The sequence below is a fragment of the Anas acuta genome, chromosome 30, assembly GCF_963932015.1.
Source record: "Anas acuta chromosome 30, bAnaAcu1.1, whole genome shotgun sequence".
NCBI classification, from domain to species: Eukaryota; Metazoa; Chordata; class Aves; order Anseriformes; family Anatidae; genus Anas; species Anas acuta.
Genome location: NC_089008.1, coordinates 1,629,213 through 1,637,788, shown reverse-complemented (window position 1 = coordinate 1,637,788; position 8,576 = coordinate 1,629,213).

Sequence of the window (8,576 nt, the reverse complement as noted above, 5' to 3'; positions counted from 1 at the left end):
TGCAGAGCCCCATGTCTCAGCACAGGTGCTACTACAGGAACAGGGGAACTCTTGAGGCAGTTCTCTATCCAGGGTCTCCTGTGGAGTAGGGGGAACACTCCTGAGGGGGAATCACACCTGAGCCATGCCCTGTATGATGAAGCACACAGCTCCAGCTTCTGCACTCTCCACGTCCCACTAACCCCACAGCCCTGATGAAGGGTCGTGTCTCACCTGGCACAGACGGGGTCCAAGGAGCACTGAAAGGAGAGCACCCAAACTGACTGAGGACTGGCCATGAGGACACTGAGCATCCCCTTCATTCCCAGGGAAGTCTGTGGTCTATCAGAGCCTGGATCAGAGATATCACCAGGACACTCATCAGCCTGCTGTGCTTCACATACTACTATCTACCGACAATATTGCAGACAGCTGTGGAGGAAGCTGCGTCCTGTAGAATGAGGGGAATGAAAAAAGCTTTCAAGGCCTTGGGACGGTTGGTGAAAGAGTCTGGAGCACAAGTCCCTTTCTCTTCTTTCCATCCATTCTGGGGTGGTGACATTGGATGGAATAGAAGGATCTGGTCCATAAATACTTGGCTCCGTGACCAGTGCTACAGGCCCAGCTTTGGGTTATTTGGTAATGGCTGGTGTTATAAGACACCAGGCCTGAGAGAAATACTTGGGAAAGGTTTATCTCACAGGGTCCAGAGTGTTCTGGGACAGCTATTAGCAGGGCTCATTTGGAGAGCTTCAAGTTATATCCGCAGAATAATGGGCTTGTAGCAGGGCTTGTAGCAGTGGGGCAGCACCCCACAGAGATGTTCATCTGATTCATGTCAATATGGAACAATCCTAGGGCCACATGGTATAATGAATGTGACCTTCTGTCTTACATACACTTATATAACCACAAGTCTAAGAAAAAAACTGTGGTTAATGTTTAGAGTTCTTGTATCTTGCAAAGGAATGGTCCAGCAATTCGTGTCAATAGAGAGCTTGAAGGGAAACGTATTTGTAGGCTTTTCCTTGAAGTCTCTAATATCTCGGGGGAGGGGGTGGGAGGGTGTTCAGAATAACTGCTAACTATTATGACTATTGAATGGGATTCTATGCAAGTCTCTGCTATCTGGCCAGGAGATTAAGGAGAAGGGGAAAGCTGAAGAACAACTAAAAGACAAAGCTTGCAGGGGATGCTGTACAAGTCTCTGACATCCAGCCAAGTTGGACAAAGGAGAAGGACAAGAGGGAGGAAGACTAGGAGCCTTCAGCATGACAGACCACCAGACGGACCACCAGAGACTGATACGCATGCACCAGCTGGAGAGTTTGGATTCCGGAAACTAATTATAATAACCCTGTTTTTTCAGAAGTAGTAATGAATATGTAATAGCCTAGGAGCATAAAAATCAGCTGGCTGATGTAACTGGTGTGCGTCTTGGTGGAGCAGAGAGCCCCAGCACACTCAGCGCTGTTTGCTTACCTTTATTCCTTTAATAAATTCTAAACTATGATTATATTTCTATTTTGAAGACTGAGCCCTTTATTACAACAATAATAATAACTATAGTAATGATAATAGTACCACTGGCTGGCAGAGGGACTCAGGCTGCACAGCATTGCACAAGCAACAAGAATACAGAGGCTGAGCATGGGCAGGGGATGCAGCAGTGATGTGCCCACACGGGTGTGGAAGGGATAGAAATGGATTTTGGACAGGCTGTAGATGATTGCTAGCCTGATGGAGATCTGCAAAGCTATGAGCCAAATCTGGCAATAGGAAAAGAGGCATGAGGTCTTTGTAGGGAGAATACTGCCCTTGAGATACATGTAAAAACAGCAAGAGTGCTGCGGTGTATGAGAGGACAGAAATAACAGCGGGGGCTCAACAAAAGGCAGCGGATGTAGCAAGGGCTGAGACAGGTTACACATTGATGAGAGCCTCTGTCTGTGGGCCAGGCTCAGGCGGCCACAGAAAGCCCAGAGGGCAGCTCCCAGCTGCACTGCAAGCCTCTGCCCACCATCCCCAGCTCACAGCAAAGCAGACACCTGAAGCAGACGCAGCTCCCCAAAAGCAGAACGCCAAAAGATGCTGGGGCAGGCGCCATGGGCAAGGCTGTCTCCTTCTGGCCCTGCCGTCCTGCTGCTGGCACTCTGTGAGTTGGGGCATTGCTGGGTGTGGGGGCTGAGGGCTGGAGGGCTGCTGCTGGGAGCAGGACAGGGCTCTGGTGGGCACAGGAGATGATAGGGGCAGTGTGTGCAGGGCAGGTGTGCAGCACTGTGGGGCAGAAAATCTGTAGGTCATGACCCCTCTAAGCAAAGCCCTATCATCCCCTTGCTGCAAATACTGGAGTGACCACCCAGGACATCTGCAGCTCTCCAGGATTTTGGGAGCATGGAAGTGGGTCACGAAAATGACCGTGTCCTGGGGAAATAGATGGGAAGAGAGAAGGGGATTATTCCCTCGCAGTTCCCCCTGTGAAACCCTGGGAGAGCAGATTTTTCCAGCCTTGGCATGCAGTTGGTTTTGCCACCTGGCCATCACTAATGCTTGCCTGGGGAATCCGTGTGCCTTCCCTCCAGGTAACAACCAGACTCCAGTCCTGTACCTCAATGCTTCCAGAGCCCAGGATGGGGAAATAGTGCTGCTTCAATGTAACATTGATGAGCAGTTTCCTGCTACACGAGTTGTCTTCTGCAAGAATGGGCTGGAGGAGTTCATCCTGAAAGCCCAGCAGGGCAGGCTCATCTACACTCTGGTCCTGAACATCACCTCCAGAAGTGCCGGGACGTACACGTGTGGGTACCAGCAAAAGAACAAGGAAAACTGGGTGAGGAACTCTGCTCTCAGTGCTGCCTGGACCTTCTCTGTGGCAGGTGAGAAACCGCCCCATGGTGCTGAGGGTGAAAGGTTTTGGAAAACTGCTGAGGCTGGTGCTGTGTGCTGCAGCAGGCAGGGCATGGACTGGGGTGGTTCCCCCTCGGGAGTGTTCACTCTCCTCAGAGGCAGCCCCTACAGAGAGAAAGCTGCTCTCAAGGGCTGTCCCTGTCCCTGCAGCAGCACCTCGGCTGAGGCATGGGGCTGTGCAGTGCCCATGCTGAAAGAGCAAGAGCTGGGGATGTTGATGGACCCTGGGTTGAGCCCGGGATGTTCCAAGATCTGCCCTGTACATTGCTGAGCCTATGGCAGGGGAAGTGCTGTGATTGTCATGAGACAGGCTATAGCCTGTACATCAGCAACAGTGTGGGATGGTTCCAGAAGGGAGAGCACAGTGGTGCTGGTTTGAGACACAGAAAGGTGCCTGCTCAGCAAGAACAAACAGGAAGAAAAAGGACTCGGGTGTGGCAGTGTGCCAGGTCTTGATCCCACTAAGAAAAACCCCTTTTGCCTCAAGGTGCAGGTACTGGTGAGACCACCACTGATATCCACAGCTCCACAGGTGAGGATAAGCATGAGGGTGTGCCAGCTGCACGGGCACATCCCGCTCCCTGCCTCTCCCCACCACACCCCGCTGCCCTCACACCCTCTGTCCCCCTGTTCCCCATGCCCGGCTCCCGCACACCCTCCCCACAGCTATGGTGCTTGCAGTGGTGCCTCTCATCCTCATCCTCCTGGCTGCAGGCAGATGGTTTGCCATCAGGAAAGGTGAGGGAGAGGGGGAAGGCAGGGGGAAGGCTGAGGACCTGGGGGTCGTGCTGCGGGCCTGGTGCAGTGGTAGAGGAGTTCGGGGGAACCTGGGGGTGCGCAGCTGGGACAGACGGTGCCTGGGGGCGATGTCTGTGGGCAGCCCAGCTGGGGAGGCTGCTGAGGGAGCTGGGGAGCTTCAGCCTTCATCCCCCAGCCCCGAGATGGGAGCCAGGACTGGGCAGCCTGTTTGTGCCAGGTGATATATGGCCCAAGGGTGGTTTGAACAGAAGGGATGAGGATACTGCAGAGGCTGGAGCTGTGTGCTGCAGCAGGTAGGGCATGGCTGTCGTGTAGATCCCCCATGGGAGTGTTCCCTGTCCTCTAAGGCAGCCGCTAGAGAAAGAGCTGCTCCCAGACGTGCCCCTTTCCCTCCTGCAGCACCTCTGCAGCAGAGATAAGGCTGCATCGGGCACTGAAATTGAGAACAAGGGCTGGGGTTGTCTATGGACCCTGGGGTGTTACAATACTGTCCTAGGATGTCCCTCTAACCTTTACAAATCTGTGTCTGGGAACATACATAGAAAGGCTTGGTCATGTTCCCTGTGTGCTCAAGGAAGTAAGACATGAGATCAGCATCTGGGATTGTCTCAAAACAGAGTTCAAGGGACTCACAGCATGTTCATGTCTCCCACAGGCAGCAGCCCCTCATACAAGGCCCAGCTCCCTTGCATGGCTGTGACATTGCTCATCAGCCTTTCCCAGCACAGCCATCCTCCAAGGCTTGCCTTGGCCACACTGTGTTCCTCCTCTCTCCCAGGGTCAGCCATGTCCCTGGAGGTCTGGATCCTGCGCTCTGCCCTCAGCCTGCTCCTGCTGCTGTCTGCCCCCATCATCACCCTCCTCCTGGAGAGATGGAGCCATGGTGCCAGCAGGGCCAGGCAGCCTGGAGACGTCCCTGTCCCCATGGAGCTCTGATGTCCCCCTGAGCTCCATGCTGTCCCCAGTCTGCTCCCTCATGCTCAGGGCATGACCCCCAAACATTTGCCAGACTCCCGCTGCCGTGGGGTTCAAGGCAGCCAGGGCAGCATGCCCAAGGGAGAAGCACATGCTCTCTCCCCCATCAAGGATTGTCACTGCATCGTGCACCCTCCTCGCTGCGTTCAACACCTGCACCCACATGGCTGCCCCTCCTACTCACAGAATCACACCTTCATCAAGGGATCCACCTCTGCATACCAGGAGAACACAAGGGGAAGGAGTCACGGCTGCACCCACAGGCAGCCATGCTCTGCAGCTCCTGCATCACTCCGGCACCTCCCTGTGCCCAAGGTGCCGACCGCAATGGGCACATCCCCAGGTGGTTATGGTGCCCTGTGTGGAGGCACTTGGTGGGTATTGGTCCTGTGGGAGGTGAGATATAAAAGATTGGCTCAGAATGCACCAGCTGATGTTGCTGCTCTATATTTGAGAGGGATGTCAGTTAGCAGAGCTGGGAGAGCTCCTCTTTGACTGCTGTGTGGGGCCATGTGTCTTGAAAGGGAGCTCCTGTTCTCTGCGCCCTGCCACCCAAGAGTTCCCCTACCCACTGGCATTGCCCTGGAAGATGTGTCATGGAAAACTGCCTGAGATCTGAGGATGGCTGAGGCCATGCAGACGACCAGGGGGTGGCCATGCCTGGAACACTGCACCCCATGCCCACCCATCCCTGTTCTCAGTCTTCTGTCTCTCAACGCGCCATCCCCAGGAGACAACCTGAGCAGGGACGTTGTGCACGGGGGCATCCAGGTGTGGGCCAGGTGGGGATGGGGTCTCAGCATGGCTGGGCCCCACACCCGCAGACCATCCACAGCCTTGCACCATGGAGTTTTAGCCATCCCACACCAATACCTGGAAGGAGACAAGGTGTCCCTTCTCTGCAGCTCCCAGTGCTGACATCTGGGGCCTTGGTGTGCAGTGGGGAACTCTGGGATAAGATGGGTTCAGGCAGGAGTGGAGCTGCTCAGCTGGGAGGCACGAGGATGCAGGACTGCCTGGAGGGAATATGGGATAGGAAAATGGGGTCAAAATTCAGCAAGAGCTGCTTGGAGGCAGAGCAGGAGGGGATGTGGGTTTCAGGCTCCTTCCTGCAAGCACAGTCCCTCACCTCCCATGGCCTCATCAAAGCACTTGTCCCACAGCTTCCTTCAGGCCCATGCATGCATGCTTCACAGCACAAGCCTCCAGGATACTCTTCCTCAAAGGGAATATACAGATTTGAGTGGATGGAGCTACTCCCTCTTTCTCATACAGCATCCAACCCTCCCTGGTGAGCGAATCGCACTGTGGTGTCAGCTGCAAACTTTCTGAGGGTAGCTCTTGTTCCTAACAGTTACAGCCTTTTTGCCTTCTTTGTGGTTGATTTAGCACTGCTATCGATGTGACTGGAGTGTCCCTGTGAATGGCCTATTGTCCTGGTTTCAGTTAGCACAGAATTAATTTTCTTCCTAGTAGCTGGTGGAATGCTGTGTTTTGGCTTAGGATGAGAAGAGTGCTGATAACACCCCGATGCTTTAATTGTTGCAAAGCAGTGCTTATACTAAGCCAAGGACATCTCAGCCTTTTGCTCTGTCCTGCCAACGGGCAGGCTGGGGGTGCAGTAAGAGCTGGGAGGGGACAGACCCAGGACAGGTGACCCAAACTAGCCAAAGGGGTATTCCATACCATCTGACGTCATGCTAAACAATATATAGGGGTGGCTAGCCGGGGGGAGGGGGCCGGACTGCTCGGGGTTAGGCTGGGCATCGGTCAGCAGGTGGTGAGCAATTGCATTGTGCATCACTTGTTTGTACATATTATTATTACTTTCGTATTATCACTATTGTATCATTATTATTATTATTGTTATTATTATTTTTGTTATTATTATTTTCCTGTCTTATTAAACTGTCTTTATCTCAACTCACGGGCTTCACTTTCCATTTCTCTCCCCCGTCCCAGAGAGGGAGGGGGAAGGGTGAGCGAACGGCTGCGTGGTGTTTAGCTGCCGGCCGGGTTAAACCACGACAGTCTTTTTTGGCGCCCAACGTGTGGCTCGAAAGGTTGAGATAACGACAGATCTGATCAGAGTGTGTTAAACTAAAATTGGTGTAAGGATTAGACCTGCTTAATAGTCACTTGTCATGATGCTGATTGCTTTAATCTCAACTCTGCTGTGCCTGTTTTCCACATTGAGTATTATAGTACATTATTTTCCATATTTGCTCTCTGTAGTATTGTTTATCCTCTCCGGGCCCTGGTTTCAGATCATTATGGTACTGAGTGTTATAGCAATGGCTTATGAGACGATAAGATATCTGGTCATGACTCTAACTTGGTATTTATACTCAGCAACATCGTGGACTCTGTACTTTGGAAACAGTATCTTGGGAACTATTAGCAATTATACCTATTGTTTTTCTCCGTTAGAGAGTCAATCTGTGGAGGGGAAAGGGGAAGATATTTTTTCTTACTTGATTACTCTCCCTTTCTCCTTCACCACCCCTGTATCCTCCTGGGTCACTCTGCCTTCCTCCTTCACCACCCTCTTATCCCCTGAGCTTGTCACAATAGCTCTCCAAGATATTGAATATTTCTGGAATACTCAGAATACCATAGTCTTGTTGTTCTGCCTCCTGAATGCACTTCCCGTTCTGCTTAAAGTTAAACAACTACTTGGGAAGCTCATCCGGAGATCTGCCCGGAGGCAGTATAGTTGTGAGTGGCAGGGAGTATGGGTGGATATGGGCAGGCATCTAGAGCAGTTGGCACCCCCAGTGTGTTGGAAATTCACCCCTGAACAATGGCAAAATCCTCAAAAACTGGCAGAATGCTTGAAAAAAAGGTGTCATGATTCTGGCAGTTCCAAAGTAACACAAATCATTGTAACGTGCTGGGGCCTGGCTCATGCCTATCGAGCTGCCATTGATACTGCTATCAACTTAGTGACAGACCCTGCGGCCACTCCAAGCCCTGTGACAGATCCAACGGCCACTGTGACCCCTACGGTGGATCCTGCAGCCGCTCCAGCTCCAGCTCCTGCAGCCGCTCCAGTCCCAGCTCCTGCAGTCGCTCCAGATCCGGTTCCTGCAGCTGCTCCAGCTCCAGCTCCTGCAGCCGCTCCAGCTCCAGCTCCTGCAGCCGCTCCAGCTCCAGCTCCTGCAGCCGCTCCAGTTCCAGCTCCTGCAGCCGCTCCAGTCCCAGCTCCTGAAGCCGCTCCATCTCCAGCTCCTACTGCTGCTCCAGTCCCAGCTCCTGCAACTGCTCCAGCTCCAGCTCCAGCTCCTGTAGCCGCTACAGCTCCAGTTCCTGCAACTGCTCCAGCTCCTGCAGCCGCTCCAGCTTCTGTGGCCGTGTCAGAGAAATGAGCTGTAGCAGTGCAAGTTGACCCTGCAGAGGGTATTCCAATCCCTGTAACGGGGTCAGAGAAACGAGCTGTAGCAGTGCAAGTTGACCCTGCAGAGGGTATTCCAATCCCTGTAACGGGGTCAGAGAAACGAGCTGTAGCAGTGCAAGCTGCCCCTGCAGAGGGTATTCCAACCCCTGTAGCAGACCCTGTAACAAAGTCAGAGAAACGAGCAGTAGCAGTGCAAGCTGCCCCTGTAGAGAAGGTGAAAAAATGCTATAGAGATTCAGGTCGTTTAGAACGCAGAGAGTCTTCTGCCAATCCAGGTGGTCTGTCCCCTCCCTGGATTGGCAGCATAAAGGTGAATTATTTATAGCCCGATGGGCCCATGACACCTCAGGCCATCAAGGTAGAGACGCAACATACAGATGGGCTCGTGATTGAGGGGTGGACTTGACCATGGACGCTATAGCACAGGTTATTCATGACTGTGAAACATGTGCTGCAATCAAGCAAGCCAAACGGTCAAAGCCTCTTTGGTATGGAGGACGATGGCTGAAATATAAATATGGAGAGGCCTGGCAAATTGATTACATCACACTCCCTCAAA